Here is an 18,196-nt window from a genome sequence, read left to right as displayed (position 1 = left end):
ATTGAACAAAACATCAACCGTACGTTTCTTAACAAAAGTATTTCTAACTAAAAGGAATTCGACGTTCCTTAAAGTTTTCAAAATCTTCAATGATAGTATCAATACAAATATTTTTAGCAATTTCTCTTTCAATAAATATCATCAATGCATCCGAGAGAAAAACATCCTCCATTTTGCTCCGAAGCCGAGTTTTGACGATATTCATAGCTGAGAATGATCGTTTTGTAGTAGCTGTAGAAACTGGAAGAGTCAACACAAGCACGATCACTCTAAAAACAAAGTCGTATATATCAGCTTTTTTAGTCTTCACCAACCATTGACACAACTCAGAAAGAGTTGAAAGACTTTTGTAGTATGACCCTATAACTACATTATGCTCATAATGCTTCAACTGCATCTCTAGTCGCTCTTTTTCGTCACTAGTAAAATCTTGTGGATAAAACTTTTCAACCAATTTGCATATATCCAGATATCTCAATGAGTCACATGCATTTTGAGGATTTAAGGCAGAACTAAGCATAAATAACTCCATCGCATCTTCATTAAAACGCAATTTAATTTCTTGCATTTTTGAATCTATCGTAGCATAAAAAAAAAAAAATTTGATAAGAAACAAATTTTATTAAAGATGTTAAAAGTTACATAATGAATGCGGATGAGAAATCCAGCATAAAATAAGTCTACCCGATAATGGTGCTCATTGGTGAAATTGCCTTGATGACGACGAGCTCTACCTCGCCTATCAACATATTGAGCACTAAAATCAGGAACATCAATATTACGAGCCACGCAAAAAAATTCACTTTTTCAAGCAAATCATCCCATTTGTCATCCCTTAGCTCTTGAAGTAATTTTTTTGTAGATGACACTAGCTCCATTGCATTCAAAATGTCTTGAGACTTACGTTGCAATGTCTGACAAAGAACATCTGTGATCTCCATAATTTCTCTCATAAGATGCAAGATGAATACAAAATCAAATGAAGTTATTTCATCATAAACAGATGTTGCATCTGCTCGTTGGGAAGGAAGCCCATCTTCCATAACTTTGAGCAATACCGTACATGATGCACTAAACATCTTGATCAAGCTCGACACAGATCTAAAATGAGAACTCCAACGCGTGTCAGCTGCCCGTTGTAAAGTGGACAACTGATTAAGTCCACGCTCTGTCTCAAGTTCATTAATAGAAATCAAGTGAGCAATGTCATCTGTGTGAGCTTCCTTCAATTCATCATTACGCTTGCACGAAGCACCAACAATATTAACTATGAAAGTTAATTTTTCGAAAAACTGATGAATGAGAGTTACATTTTTTGCTGCTCCAACAAGAGCCGACTGCAGTCTATGGGCAAAGCAATGAACATAATAAGCCGACTTACAATCAATTGTACCAGATTTTCCCATTTATGAAAAAAAAACTACACCTGAAACAATAAATAAAATCTGATCGTTTAAATCAACTAACATCATAACACAATAAAATCTCATAAATCAAACATGAATTCAATAATCCATAAGTTCAAGAGGATGTAGAATTATCTGCTTTCTGAAAATAAGTATGAATACTGTCAATTATTTCCAGCAATAATTACTAAAAACGCAGCTGAATCCAGTTGTTAGCTGACCCGGGACGGCGGCTCGCCGAAGAAGACGCCGGAGCTTTGCCGGTGACTGGAAATAGTGAGGAAATCAATCTGGAAACATGTGGAACAAATTACAAACTAATTAATTACAGCAATAAAACAAAGAGCAAAATATTAAAAGATGGAACAAACTAATTAATTACAGCAATACAGCCCACGAAGAACCAGATGGAAGATCGCATCGACGAGCAAATCTACGAGATAAATACGAAATAATGTCAGTACAAAATAAAAAAAATCGATACTCCGAAAAAATTGATAAGAGTATAACAACTACCTGATATGGACGAAATCGTTTAAAAAAATGTTCGGCAAGGGCGGTATATATAGAAAAATAGCGACGGTTTTATTAAGAATCATCTCTATATAGCGACGGTAAAACATGTTACCGTCGCTATATAGCGACAGTGATAAGAAGCCCGTCGCAATATAGCGACGGTTTTGACAAGAACCGTCGCCGATCTGGATCGGCGACGGTTTTTGCAAACCCGTCGCTATATTGCGACGGGTTTAACTAAACCGTCGCCGATCTAGATCGGCGACAGTTTGTGTAAACAACGTCGCTATTATAACGACGGGTATAAACAAAACCGTCGCTATTAGGTATATACTAAAAAAAAAATTAAATTTTTTGGGGGGCCGTGGCCCCCGTTCGCCCTACACTAAATCCGCCCATGGCCTTGGATGCAACGCATAGTCAATGACTCCAGCTAATTATAATTAACATATAATGCTCGTAGAGTTACTATTCCACTCATGTATATGGTTACATCGGTATACTTTCTGGGCTGTTTTATTTTTCAACCATCCAGAATTTGGTCATGTTCAAAGATTGGTGACAAGTTTTTGATTGTATAGATGAAGAATAAGAACGAAATCGATTGAAGAATCTAATTCCTGCTTCTTCCACTGTCGATATCATAGTTTCATCTAGTCTTGTTTCTTGGCTATGTTTGATCTTTTGGACATTTGGATGCTAATCAACATTACAAGTCAATCCAACCCTCAGATTCAAATTAACATTTAAAATACGCGATTAAAGATTATTCATTTATTAGCTGCTTCTTTTTTTATTATTTTTTTAAAAAAAATTTCTTTCAGAACCTGACAAATCTTTAATTTAAAAAAAAAATGAGACTTGAGAGTCCATGTCATTTTAAATCCAAATTTGATAATTTGAAAAATAAATCATTTTAAAATGATAAATGATCAACCAATTTTTTTCAATAAATTATTTATTTGTAAAATATTAGCTAATCTATCTTTAAAAAAACTAGTAATCTTTTTAATATTTTTAAAAAAATCTTTATTTATTTAAATATACATTGGTTTAGTTTTCGAAAAATAAAGAAAGATATATGTGTATCGATCCACTTATTTTTTTATTTATTTTTACTATTAATATTATTAATAAAAATAGTAATAGTTGGAATATAATTTTTTTTGAATTCTTGCAAACGAATTTGTGATTTTTTTAAAAAATATATTTATTATTATTATTATCATCATTTTTTATTAATCATATTACTAGTAGAAAAAATAATAATAAGTAGACCGACACAATATACTATCTTTTATTTTTTCGAATACTAATCCAAGACATAATAAAATAAATTTAATTTTTTAAAAAAGATAGCATATTTTGTCGAAAGATAAATTCCGTAATATTTTGAAAATAACAAATTTTTTTTTAAATAGTTGATCAATTCGCTATTTTAAGATGATTTATGTTTCAAATTAGTTTATATACTAAAAATGAAAGTCGAAGCTCAAATTTATAAATTCGAAAAATAAAACAATAAGTGCATCATACACGTGTTCTATTTTTTTAAAAAAAATAAACCAACATATATTTAAATAAAAAAATAATTTGTTTTAAAAAATACACAAATTCAATAATTTTAAACAAAAAAATTTCAAGAATATTCCAAATATTATTATTATTATTTAAATAAATAAATAAATTTTGTTGGGTGCAATAATTGTCCCCGCTTGGTAGAGCGATTGAACCGTGATGCTTGAGCTGTTGTGCGGTTTAAAAGATTTGAATTGCACCATTACCACTAACTATAACTATAACTTTTGGTAAAGCGGCAAGCATTCGGTCCTACAATTGGTATCAGAGCTAAGGTCACAGATTCAATTCCCATTGATTACAAATAGTGCAATTATTGGGAAGAAGATTGTTGGGTGCAATAATTGTTCCTGCTTGGTAGAGCGATTGAACCGTGGTGCTTGAGCTGCTGTGCGGTTTAAAAGATTTAAGTTGCATCATTACCACTAGCTTTTTGTAAAGCGGCAAGCGCTTGATCTTACAAATTTTTTAAATAATGAAAAAAGTACAAATTATTTTAAAAAATAAATCACCTAACATGTTTCAAATAAAGAATTTTTTGAAGAAAAAAAAATCGGTCGACCAATTCATTATTATAATGTGATCTATATTTTTAATTAGAGTGAGTCTCATGTGAGACCGTCTCACGGATATTAATCTGTGAGACGGGTCAACCCACTCATATTCACAATAAAAATTAATACTCTTAGCATAAAAAGTAATATTTTTTCATGGATAACCCAAATAAGAGAACTGTCTCACGAATACGACCCGTGAGACCGTCTCACACAAGTTTTTGCCTTTTAATTATCGAACCTGAGTTTCAAATTTTATTTTTATATATATATGATCTCAACTTTCAAATATCATGTTTTGTTTTTAAATAAGAGATTAGCACACAAACATGGTCGAATTTTAATTTAATTTAGCAAGGACAACTCATGATGATGGCTGTTTGAAGTGTATATAGCACGCACACATATGCACACTTGATGGATGATGTCTGTTACAACATTGAAGAGAGACAATAGAGTTGAAGGACCCAAATTCATTCAATTCCCAATCATAGCAAACACAAAAGGATTCCCCTCTTTGACCTCGAATAATCCCAATCCAAATCCAATCGGGGCGTGAAATGTAATGAAAAATCCCCTTAAAATACAATACACTGTCCTCCTGTAAACAAAAATTCAAGTTCCTCTTAATCCCTCAGTCATCAGTATCAAGGAACCAAACCTAAAAGATTTACCATATACCCAATCTTCTACAATTCATCATGGGCATCTTCGTCGTCTTCCTCTGATTTTCCACCCGGGGCGCCACCGGATCTCTGATAAACAGCTGTGATGATAGGATTACATACTGCTTCGACCTCCTTCAGCTTTTCCTCGTAATCCTCCTTCTCGGCGTTCTGGTTGTCATCCATCCACTCGAGGGCTTCTTTTGTTGCTGTCTCGATCTTCTCCTTCTCATCTGACTCCAGTTTGTCGGCGAGTTTGTCCTTGTCGTTGATTTGGTTCTTCAGGTTGTAGACGTAGGTCTCTAGGCTGTTACGGGCGTCTATTCTTTCTTTGACCTTCTTGTCTTCATCAGCAAATTCCTCGGCCTCTCTTACCATCCGCTCGATTTCTTCCTGACTTAAACGACCTTTGTCGTTGGTGATAGTGATCTTCTCCGATTTACCAGAGGCCTTGTCTTCTGCCTTGACATTTAGAATACCATTGGCATCAACCTCGAATGTGACTTCAATCTGAGGGGTTCCTCTGTTCAGAAAGAAAAGATGCATAACTAGTAAGATCAAGTCTTCAAACGATAAAAACCGCGCGTAAGGGGGAAAATGAACTGTTTTTAAGCTAAAGCTTGTCTCGTGACTCCACGAAACCAAAAATTGCAAGTCAGGTTAAATTCAGCTCTGCATCCTTAGACCAAAAAAATACAATCATACGAACCTTGGGGCAGGGGCCATTCCCGTCAAGTCAAATTTCCCAAGCAATCTGCAGTCCTTTGTCATACTTCGTTCACCCTCAAAGACCTGTCATGGATTTGAATTCAAGTCATCAACTGCAAAATAAGCAGAGTACTACAGTTCATTCGACTTTTCAAGAATGAAATGTCAGTTACCTGAATTGAGACCGTAGTCTGTTGATCCTGATAAGTCGTAAAAACTTGGGACTTCTTGGTTGGTATCACAGTGTTTCTTGGAATCAATTTGGTCATCACCCCACCAACAGTTTCAATACCGAGGGTCAGTGGAGCCACATCCAATAGAAGAATATCTGACATAGGCACGATTTACTAGTTAGAGACTAAATCCTTTTTCCAAACTTTTCACAAATTCAACTCACAGATAAAATCAGCTAGCAAAAAAAAGAAAATGTTAGGTATTACCTTTTGTTTCATCACCTCCCTCTCCGCTCAAGATTCCTCCTTGAACAGCAGCGCCGAAAGCAACTGCCTCATCTGGGTTAACACCCTTGTTCGGCTCCTTCCCGTCAAAATAATCCTTAAGTAGCTGTTGGATCTTAGGAATTCTGGTGCTTCCACCAACAAGAACAATTTCATCAATTTGGCGCTTCTCCAATCCAGCATCTTCCATGGCTTTCTTTACAGGCCCCATGGTCTTTCTGAACAAATCATTGTTTAATTCTTCAAACCGAGCTCTTGTGAGAGGTTCTGAAAAATCTACGCCATCAAAGAGAGATTCAATCTCCACTCGGACTTGGTGCTGACTGCTCAATGCTCTCTTAGCTCGCTCACATTCTCTCCTCAATTTGCCAAGTGCTCTTTTGTCCTGGCTGATGTCCTCTCCATGTTTCTTCTTTATCAACTTGATGAAGTATTCCATGATCCTCTGATCAAAATCTTCACCTGGGGGAGCAATCAAATGTGTCAATATTGATATGAGATTCCTAATATGGTACTCAAACTACCACTAGACCCCAGGAAAAAAACAAAACGCTAAACCAGACATCATTTATCCCACATGCAAACTCCCAAGTTCAAGATGTTGCTGCAGTAGTGAAATAGTAGACAAGAAAATTCATCAAGAAGAGACAATAATATAATATCTTACAGGTTGGGGCATCAGCTCGACTCATTTAACAATCATATTGGTAGTTTTATTTTCAATTCCTATTATAGAGAGGGCCTTGTAGTGAAATACATGTGGATAAGTATATAGCCTCCTAAGGTTCCATTTGGCTTCAGATGAATATAAAGTTCAATGATTTCTCTCCTTTTTTGGCTTTAATTATATCATGGAATCAATATTTAAAAACAAAGCAAAGAAACTCAAAAAACAGCTTACCTCCCAAATGAGTGTCTCCATTTGTAGCAAGAACCTCAAAAACACCATTATCGATGGTCAAAATACTGACATCAAATGTTCCACCACCAAGGTCAAAGACAAGAATGTTCTTTTCACCGACCTTCTTGTCCAAACCATAAGCAATTGCTGCTGCCGTGGGTTCATTGATTATTCTTACGACATTCAACCCAGCAATTACACCAGCATCTTTTGTGGCTTGCTCTGCGCATCATTGAAGTAAGCTGCAGAAAAGAAGATACAAATCATCAATAAATGACATAATATTTCCTCTCCAAGTAAAAGACATAAGGACCAACTATTTACCAGGGACAGTGACAACAGCATCCTTTATCTTCTTTCCAAGGTAAGCCTCTGCTGTCTCCTTCATTTTTGTCAAAATCATGGCACTGACCTCTTCAGGACTGAAGACCTTAGTCTCACCGTCTTTGATTTCGACTTCAATATAAGGCTTACCATCCTTGTTCACAATCTTATAGGGGGCAAGCTTCATGTCCCTTTGAACTTCTTTATCCTCAAACCTGTTTAATAGCAAGAGTTAGAACAATCGTGCTTTTACTCTTATTAACAATTGATGACATAATACGTAGAAATTAATGCCACCAAAAAAAGGTTTATTACTTTCTTCCTATAAGTCGCTTGACATCAAAGACAGTCCTTTCGGGGTTAACAGCTGCCTGATTTTTCGCAGCCTCTCCAATCAACCTCTCATTGTCGGTGAAGCCAACCCACGATGGGGTGATGCGGTTTCCTTGATCGTTCGCTATGATTTCAACATGTCCATTTTTGTAGACACCAACACATGAATAAGTTGTCCCAAGGTCTATGCCAATAACTGTTCCAATTTTTTCGGCCTCCTCTTTAGCTATGGAAAATGCAAATAAACTTCCTGTTTCAAGAGATACATCGACACGTTAATTACAATGAATTTTATCATGACATAAGATACGCCACTTTGTATTGTACAAGTCAGAGCAATCACATCAATTAACCAAATGAGTTGCTTAAATAGCAAAAAAATACATTCCGTCTCGTCAGAAAGTAATCTCATAAATTCTACTCCTAATTCATTTGATTTATATAGATATTTAATAATTTCATCACCTTAAAACACCGAATAAACACACAAGATAATCCATAAACGATAAATGCACTTTGAATCCTTCAAAAAACGGATATTTTTTTAGGAAAAAAATGGCAACACCACCACACCAAATCTGTCATAATTAGCACATTAGAAAAAACAACCATGACTAGAAAACAAGAAGCAATACGCCAGATCAACGATTATTTCACCAGTAAATCATCATAGCATCACCACCAAATCAAAATAAGATCATTTCCGACTTCAGATCTACAAAATGGCAGCCCTCACAACGACATAAATTTGGATCGACATATCTAGAAGCCATATAATAACAGTTCCTCAACAACAAAAAGCATTATTCTCAGAAATGCAACACAAGAAGCTAAAAAGGAAATATGAACCAAAATCAAATCAGTACGCAAACATTTCAGCTAAACATGATGATTTCCATGGAAATAGGAGAGAATATCCGAACCGATCAATATGATCCCGAAGACGACCGAAGATGCGCGTCTCTCCCACGCGGCAGCCATATCCGTGAAGCTCAACAATGGAGAATACTATGTTTTTCTAATGTGAGCTTTGTGTGTGGGTTTCTGAATGAATCTGGAATGGGGGAGACTGAAGGTGGAGGATGTTATATAGCAAAACAGTATGCAGACATGGCTCGCCACAGGTGATGACGTGGACCAATGATCTCTCGTGTATGATGTTTGTCTTCGTGTGACCATTGAATCGGGAAACGGGTGCTCGCTACGCCACCTGTAGAGGATAATCGAGTCATTCGCACTGACGTGGACCAATCAGAATCGGAATGTTGAGTAGCTGACCAATGGGCTTCGTCTGAGAGTTGGGATCATCGTGACCGTTGGTTTGGAGAACTAGTTCTGTTGATCAATTTATATATATAATATTAATTATATCATTATTCAATTGACGAAATCATTAATGGAAATATAATCATAACCAGTTTTTTTACTTAATTAATTAAAATAAGTAATATTAAATTGTAATTATTTACCAGTGGCGGCGATTTGAAACCCCGTGCCCCATTTTTTATTTTTGAAACTTATTTTTATTATAAAATTTAATTTTTTTAAAGAGACATAATAATGTTGATAATAATCATATTTATAATTTATTAATAAAATAATAATGATGTTAAAATTTTTGAAATTTACAAAATCAAATAATACTATTATCAGAGTTAAGGATGAACAAAATTTTGATTAAATCAAGATGATTAATAGAACCGATTTGATTCGAAAATTGAAACCAAAAAAATCAAACCGACTTAAAATTGATTAGTTTGACTTGTATCCAAATTAAACAATTTATTAGGAATTTTTTTTTAAAAAAAATAGAGAAATAAATTTTCATTTTTTATATGTATATATATATTTAATTTTAATTTCTTAGATCCAAAATTTTAATTTGCAAGCTTTTTAAATTTTCAGCAGTGTAATTAAAATTTTCTGAATTGTTTCCAAAAAAAGCGTGTGTGAATCTTTTTTAAAAAAATTAACTTAGTAAAAATTGAATATTGTGAAACTTACATAATTTTAATTGTGATTTTTTTATCTTAAAATGTTTAATTTTAATAATTTTTTATATAAATAATTAAGGGTAATAATAGCCCGCACAACCTAACCTTTGCTCAACAGAACTAGTCTCCTAAAAGTTGCATTCTGTCATTTTTAATAAAAGATCAAAGAACTGTGGAGATAATTATATTTGCTAGAAGATCGATTGATGGTCCAATTCTAAGGTTGGACTGCCAAAGGAATACTAAAACTTGACCTAGCCTGTGTTCAGGGCTCGATGTTCATCACTTGGAAAGGAAGTGAATGAAGGGTGGGATAGCGTGAGCAGCGTACATGGCTGAAAGATTACGCCACGTGTCACCGTCGCTATAGTTGTCAAAATAGATGTCTGCCCGTCAAATTATAGGTTATGACAAGTTGCAATCAACCCGTCAAATATAACTAAAAATTGACATATTTGTCCGCCTCATCCCGTCAAATAGCGCTGGTTGGATTGACAATATCTCAACTCGCCCCTAGCTTTTTTTGATAACACTAACCATGCAAGTGTTATTGTTTTGTTTTGTTGTTTTGCCACTATGGATATAAAAAAAGATATAAAAAATGTGACATAACATCTTTTTTATTCATAAATTATATGAGTAAGTTGTAGGAGTTTGAAACATGCTCAAATTATGTGAATTGTAATGTTATCAGGATCGATACGTGACGTTTGGATTATACTATCAAATTAATAGAATACTGCCGATTAAAGTCTCCTCATTATGATTACAATATTTTTGTTACAATATTATTATCAGTTATAATTTTGAATAAAACAGCAACACTCAATCTTACAATTAATATTAGAGCTCAACTATATGTCTAAACTTTCTCTAGAACCACATTTGAAGAAGTTATAAAATTTGAATAATACGTATCTTTAATGATATTACTAGCCACGTGATTTGCATGTGTAAAAAGAGGAAATGATTTTTTTTGAAGTGAATTTAGAATAATTTGTGTTTATCTCTCTGTCTTAAAAAATATAATTGAGATTTATAAATTAAAATTTGCCGACCAAAGAGACCATCAGTTACTATGATGACATTTTGCTTGATAAATTAGAATGATTATTATAAAAGAGGCATTTTTCATGGTAAATAGTTTTTAATATTGTTGAAAATACATGAAGAATTGAATTGAATTAAATTAAATTAAATTAAATATATATTACGTTAGAATATAATGTGTAAAATTGCTTTCGAAATCTAATCGGTAAAAACGAAGATGAGAAAAGAAGATAAAAAAGACTTTTATAGAAAAAAAAAATACTTGTAATAATTTTTTTAAAAAAAATGTATTAAATGTTGTCTATAAATGGAAAATTGCTGGTCCAATCCGTAGTCGATAAATCCACTTGGGAGGGAAATACGTGGAAATATGGAATGATTACTGGCAGATGTATTTCATTTAAGCTTTTAAGGTCTCAGCTCTGCTGTACAATTGCACCTCTCACTCTCTAGGAACCACTTCATTTAGGGTTTGCGGTCGGCGCCGTTTTTGGATTTCCTCGATCCTTGAGTGGAATCTCTTCTGCTGGCAAACAACTTTCCTCAGGTAATTTTTGGTTGAGCTGTTTTTGTTTTTATGTTATTTGATGTATTATTATGTTTCGTTGCAATCTAGTGGAGTTCAGCTTCGGTTGTTGATTGATTACTGTATCCGCGTATTGTATTGTACTGATCAACTTGCTCAGGGATTGATGATCCGCAGTGGTTACTTGTGAATGTGAAAATCTTAGTTGGGAGTTGGGGTCGATATATGTTGATGGATCATATTGCTTTCTGAAGTTGTTTATGTAGCGGAGAGCTTCGGCTGATTTTGTTAGCTTTTGGATTATTCCTTCCCCTTTTTAACTGTTTTCATGTGGTCTGGTTCCTTTTTTTTCTTTCTATATGGTTGGAGGAATTAATTGATTATTGTTAAATTGCAGTCGTTTCCCATTATTGTAGATGTAGATTTTATTGGGTTTGAAGGATCAACTTCGGATTTATTTTGGGTTAGTTTTGTTTACTGAATTTTGTCATGTGCGACACGGGACATTTTATGCAGTGTCAGTCAATGACGGGAAAATTAATTTCATCTTCCTGCGTTCCGGAATCAATAGATTGTCATTTCATGTGGTAAACTGGTAATGTAACTAACCTCGCCCGATTTCCTCCGTCATGGAACTGAATATCTCATTTTTGTTCTGTTTGTCATCCTGTATGGAAATGATGGATGTAGCACATATATTATGGAGGTTTGGTTATGTAAAAGCAAAGGACTTCATTTTAGTTGATTTTACGACGGTCAATATGTTCACTGATTCTCTTTAGATGCACTTGATTATTCTTAAATAAAACATAAATCTTTTTAATATTCATAGCTATTGACTTCCTAAAGGCGAGAAAAGGGATTGTGCTTCAAGTGTGGAGAACCATACCACCCAACGCACCGATGTGTCAACAAAAGTTTGAGGGTGACGATCATGGCAGAGGAAGAAGGAGAAGATGCTGAGTGGGAGCAGGGGGGTTAGAAGAACAAAAGGATGAGGCGATGCAAGCAACAGGGGAAGAAGGTGGACCCAACGTTGAATACAACACGTTAGAACTACCTTTGTACTCTGTTAATGGCATCAACCATCCACAAACATTGAAAATGAGGGCGAAGGTGGCGGGGTAAGAAGTGGTAGCGATGGTTGACAGTGAGGCAAGCCACAATTTCGTCTCAAAAAAATTAATTGAGGAGTTGGGGCTGGGGTGTGACAGAGGCGTTCTTTTTGGAGTGTGTTTGGGGGATGGATGTCGAGTGTCCTGCCAGGGGGTATGCAGAGGTTTGGAGGTGGACATGGGACAGTGTCAAATCGAGATTGAAGGGTATTTGTTCGAGTTAGGGGGAATTGATCTTATTTTGGGAGTTGATTGGCTTCGCACTTTGGGGGATTCTTGCTGAATTGGAGCAAGATGGAGATGAGATTTAGCTGTGGCGGCCAAACAGTGGTTCTAAAGGGGGATCCCTCCCTCAGCCGATCCATGGTCTCATTCAAGGGTATCTCCAAGATTAGTGAGGTGGAGTTTTGCGGGGCAATATTGCTCAAATACAGTGGAGACAAGGAAGGAGGGAGAGACATGACGGGTGCAGAGGAAGCCATAAACAATATCCTTGCCAAATATGAGGTGGTATTCCAAGAACATAGTGGATTAGCCCCTTGTAGGCAGCAAGATCATGCTATATGCATAAAAGAGGGATGTGGACCAGTCTCAGTAAGGCCTTATCGTTATGCACATCACCAGAAGGACGAGATTGAACGCATGGTGAGAGAAATGCTGACATCAGGGGTGATACAAGTCAGCAACAGCCCCTGCTCAAGCCCGGTTATATTAGTAAAAAAAAAGACAGGAGTTGGCGATTTTGCATTGACTACCGCGCTTTGAATGAAATCACTGTTGCTGATAAGTATCCAATTCCAGTGGTGGAGGAACTTTTTGACGAACTACATGGAGCAACGTTCTTCACCAAGCTGGACCTCAAATCTGGATACCACCAGATTCGGGTTCAAGCTACAGACATACACAAAACAGCGTTCAGGACGCATGAAGGCCACTACGAGTTTTTAGTCATGCCTTTTGGACTAAAAAACGCCCCGGCAACATTTCAAGCAACCATGAATGAGGTATTCCGCCCTCACTTACGGAAATTTGTATTAGTTTTCTTTGACGATGTTTTGATTTACAGTAAAGGTTGGAAAGAACATATGCAACACATCGAAGTAGTGTTGGCGTTGCTAAAGCAACATCAGTTGGTTCTAAACAAAAGGAAATGCCAATTTGGGTTGAGACAAGTGGAATATTTGGGGCATATCATCACATCTCAGGGGGTCAAGGTGGATCCTAATAAAGTTGAGAGTGTGGTACAGTGGCCGCAACCGCAGACCACCAAGGGATTGAGGGGATTTTTGGGGCTGACGGGGTATTATCGGAAATTCATTAAGAACTATGGAAAAATCGCAAGACCACTCACTAAACAATTGAAGAAGAATAGTTTCGGGTGGAATGAAAAAGCTCAAGAAGCTTTCGAGCTGCTAAAACAAGCAGTAGTGACGACCCCTGTGTTAAAGATGCCGGACTTTTCTAAGGAATTTGTAATAGAATGTGACGCTTCCGGTACGGGAGTAGGGGCAGTGCTAGCTCAGGAGGGAAGGCCTATAGCTTTTTATAGCAAGGCCTTGGCAGATCGGGCATTGGCAAAGTCAACCTATGAAAGAGAATTGATGGCACTGGTTTTGGCAGTTCAACATTGGCGTCACTATTTACTAGGACGCAAGTTCCAAGTAGTAACAGATCATAAGCCATTGAGAAATTTGCCGCAACAACGTATAACCACCCCGGAACAACAATATTGGTTGGCAAAACTACTTGGATATGAATTTGAAATAAGGCATCGAGCTGGGATTCAAAATGGGGCAGCAGATGCCTTGTCAAGGAGGGAAGACATTGGGGTGTTGGCTGCTATCACCACAGCAGAGGCCAGAGTGGATGGAAGCACGGGAGATTAAAAAGGCAGTGGAAAATGACCCAACTTGTCAAAAGATCATTGAGAATATGAACACAGCCCAAGGCAGTAGCAAGCATTACTCACTGGCTAATGGGTGTTTACTCTTCAAAGGAAGGATAGTAATTCCTCGAACATCACACTGGGCTACGGCACTAATGAAGGAATTCCACGCCACTCCTGTTGGGGGACATTCGGGGGCCTTCAGGATGTATAAAAGGATAGCAAACAACTTCTTTTGGCCAGGAATGAAGAAGGATATTTACAAGTTTGTGTCAGAGTGCGAAGTCTGTCAAAAGAAAAAATATGAGGCGGCTACCCCGGCTGGCTTGCTACAACCTCTGGCTATTCCAGAGGCAATTTGGGAGGATTCAGCTATGGATTTTGTTACAGGTCTTCCAAAGTCAAAAGGGTTCGAGGTGATCCTGGTAGTGATTGACAGGCTTTCTAAGTATGGGCACTTCCTACTCCTCAAGCATCCATACACGGCTTGCTCAGTAGCAGAAGTGTTTACCCGCAACATAATCAAGTTGCATGGGGTTCCAAGAACCATTGTCAGTGATAGAGATGCAGTATTCATGAGTTTATTTTGGTCGGAATTGTTTAAACTACAAGGGACTCGCCTCAAAATGAGCACGGCATACCATCCACAAACAGATGGTCAAAGTGAGGCATTGAACAAATGTCTTGAGACATATCTCCGTTGTTTCTGCTCAGAACAACCGAAGGGCTGGTCGCAGTGGGTGCATTGGGCGGAGTATTGGTACAATACTTCCTATCAAACGGCGGCGGGGATGACTCCATTCGAAGTGGTGTATGGACGGAGACCCCCGACTCTCATTAAATTTCTTCCTGGAGAAACCAAGGTATCAGCCGTTTCGCACGCATTAGAGGATAGATATGAGTTATTGAGGCAGCTTAAATACAACTTAAGAAGGGCCCAACAGAGAATGACCAAATATGCTAACAACAAACGTCGTGAGGTCCATTACCAAGAAGGTGATGTAGTGTACCTGAAGTTGCGACCACACCGCCAGAACTCTGTCAGTACAAGGATCTTTCAGAAGTTGGCAGCCCGGTATTATGGGCCTTATCGAGTCTTGAAGAAAGTGGGGCCAGTAGCATATCATCTAAAATTACCAGAAGGATCCAAGTACATCCGGTATTTCATGTATCTTGTCTGAAGAAAGCAGTAGGTCGAGGCCCGAATGAAGTTAAGTTGCCAAGAGAGGTTGACACAGACTTGTTTCTCAATTTTGAACCCGAAGAAGTTCTAGCTGAAAGGACGAAAAGCAAAGGAAGACATTGGTGCCAACAGTTGTTGGTGCGGTGGAAAGGAAGGACAGAGGAAGAAGCAACGTGGGAAGATAAAGAAGATTTCGCAGCACAGTTTCCAGAATTTCGCCTCGAGGACAAGGCGATTCTTGAAGAGGCTGGGCATGTTACGGACCCAAATACATTGGGCCCAAATACAGTAAGCCCAGTGGCTGCTGCAGTAACAAGCCCAGGGACTGAAGTAACCAATAAACAAGGGCCCAAGATTATCAACGTATATTCTAGAAGAAGGAAGGGAGAAGCACGTGAGAGAAATGTATAAAAAGAGAGGGAAGAAATAGATAGAAGGCATTCAGTTAAAACTTGAGAGAGAGATTCCCTAACAGCTTGTTAGTGGAGAGAGAGTTGTAACCGGAATATGTTATTTCAGTTTTATAATATATATCCTATTTTGTGTTCTCTTAATCGGCACCACTAACAACACCACTCTTCTAAAATTTTCAATGATTCGAGTATGCAAAGACTCTCTCTTTTTCGTAATGCAACTCTCTTGTTTTGTTTGGGTGTGAAAGATGAAGTATTGCTTCTGTATTTAATTTAAATCTTATGTCATATACAGTTTTGAATTCATTTTTGTTATGATACTATTTTCCTTGTTTAAAAAGAAAGGACTTAGATGATAGGGATATTGGAAGGCCTCTGAATTTATTTATTTTAATTTTAGGTACAATGCTGTTTGTATTATTTCAAGAAATGGGGTTCAATGAGAAAGACACTGAAGCCCTTTTGCAGGCCCATACATCTCTCATATTTACGCCTTTCGAATATGTTCGACGTAGAAGTCAAGCCCTGCAGTCTTTGGGAGTCACTGGTTTCGGTCTTTGGAGGTTCACGAAATAGAGGAGTTGCTGTCTTTTCTTGTAAATGATTATGCGAATCTAGACTTGAAAGTGAAAATCGAGCCACCGCGAATTGAGCGGCTTCTGAATTCAACAAAGCCTCGATCTCTTGTAGGTTTTGAGAGAAAGGTGCGATGGTGTTTTCTGTATGGAACTCCTAAAGAAGCTCATGTGCTTAATACCGTTAATATGACAAAAGCATTGTGTCTTAAATCCCTGGAAGAAATTGAGAGAATGCTTTCGTACTTGCAGCTTTACGATGGTGTTCATTTAATTCTTCGACAACCTGCTGTTCTGAATTATGATTTGGACACTCAGTTGATACCAAGAATCGGGTTCCTCTTGGACTTGAGTGGGGGCGATGAATCTGCCACTGCCTCGGTTTTGTGTAAATTCCCATTTGTGCTGTCTTATACTGTGGACCATGTAAAAGATCATGTTGAATTCTTGAATTTGTATGCGGGGTTGAGCAACGAGGAAATCTTTATAATTTTTCTTTTTATCTAGTCTGTTTAGTGCCAGCAGACAAAGAAAGCTGCAGCCAAGAATCGATTTTCTTAAGCAATGTCGTTTGAGCTCCAACGACATATTTAAGTTATTGATAAAAGCACCGTTTTTCTGAGTCTGTCATTTGAGGGAAATCTATCCCATAAATTGATTCTCTTGGTGAAGATTGGATACGAAAACCGAACTGAGGAATTGGCTTTGGCAATGGGATCTGTTTCAAGGTGCAGCTGTAAGAATTTACTAGAGGTTTCTTGAACTATGGTTTGACTTGTGATGATATCTTAGATATGAGCAAGAAACATCAGCAAGTTTTGCAGTACAACCACGAGTCATTAGAGGAGAAGCTGGATTACTTGATCGAGGAAATGGGTTGTGATGTGCGAGAGCTGCTGGGTTTTCCTGTTTTCTTGGTTACAAGCTTGATGACCGGATGATCTTGGACGAAGGGTTGTCGATTAATAAGCTACTAAGTGTTTCGGCGGCAAGTTTCACGACGAAAAGTAAGAGGAAAGTACCTGTGGGGCAGATTCCTGAACGAAACTGAGGATATACAAGAGTTGGAAAAAGCTGTATTAACTTGGCACCATGGATTTGATTGGGAAGTGATCTGATTTTTCATCAACTCGAATATGATTGTTCAGTTGATTTTTGTGAGTCCGTGGAATCGAAGACTTTGAACAAAAGGAGATAATATGAAATCATCAGTCTTCAAACTGAACTTAAGCAATGTTGTTTCGACTCTATCACGGTTCCATTAATTTCCGTTTTATATATTTCCTTAAAAAAAATTGTAACTTGTTTCGATTATGTTTAAAATAATTTCATAAAATTTTGAAAACAAACGGGATTAAAAGTTGAGGCTAAAATTTTTTTAGCCTGGTGTATTACAAAATTTGGACATGAACTCGACCAAGTCCGGCCGTTGACGACACCTTTACATTCTTTTGATTCTAGAGTAATTGTCGTGAGGAATCTTATGAAGTAATATTCTAAAAAATGGTGATTCCTACAAGGCTAGCCAGCCTCAACTTTTAGAATCACATTTTTATATTTTAATTATTACATGTATGACTGGGGTGTTGAACTTTTCGATAAAAATTCAAACCAATTTATAAATTATAAACCGAACTAAACCAAACCATTAATTTTTATAACAAAACAAATCGAACCATGAATTTCGATTTCAATGACTAATTTTAAATTTTCAGCTTCATAGTGAATTGGTGTATGAGATATTTTAATTTTAAAAAAGTAGCAATTGAATTTAATAGAAGTTAAGTGAATATTTTATTTGATTATGAACTATAATTATTATAAATTTAATGAATACATTAAAATACTTATACAGGTTACAAATTTTTGCAACTTATAAAAAAGCTAAACTTCTAAGATTATGTTTATTTGAGTTAAAATATGAAATAAATACATTTTAAATTTAATTGGACTATTAACTAATAATAACAAGTAAACTAAAAAACAAATAAAATTTTCAAATGTACAAGAAA

At 36.5% G+C, this 18,196-nt stretch overlaps 2 pseudogenes; one reads left to right on the top strand and one right to left on the bottom strand.

The window, feature by feature from the left end:
* Window positions 1–4,509: 4,509 nt before the first annotated feature.
* Window positions 4,510–8,520, bottom strand: LOC140840984 (luminal-binding protein 5-like; annotated as a pseudogene).
* A 2,356-nt stretch (window positions 8,521–10,876) lies between these two features.
* On the top strand, window positions 10,877–17,539 carry LOC140840983 (transcription termination factor MTERF8, chloroplastic-like; annotated as a pseudogene).
* Window positions 17,540–18,196: the final 657 nt, after the last annotated feature.

Source organism: Primulina eburnea, chromosome 9 (genome assembly GCF_022965805.1).
Source record: "Primulina eburnea isolate SZY01 chromosome 9, ASM2296580v1, whole genome shotgun sequence".
Classification (NCBI taxonomy): Eukaryota; Viridiplantae; Streptophyta; class Magnoliopsida; order Lamiales; family Gesneriaceae; genus Primulina; species Primulina eburnea.
This window is presented reverse-complemented; position numbering and strand designations above follow the sequence as displayed.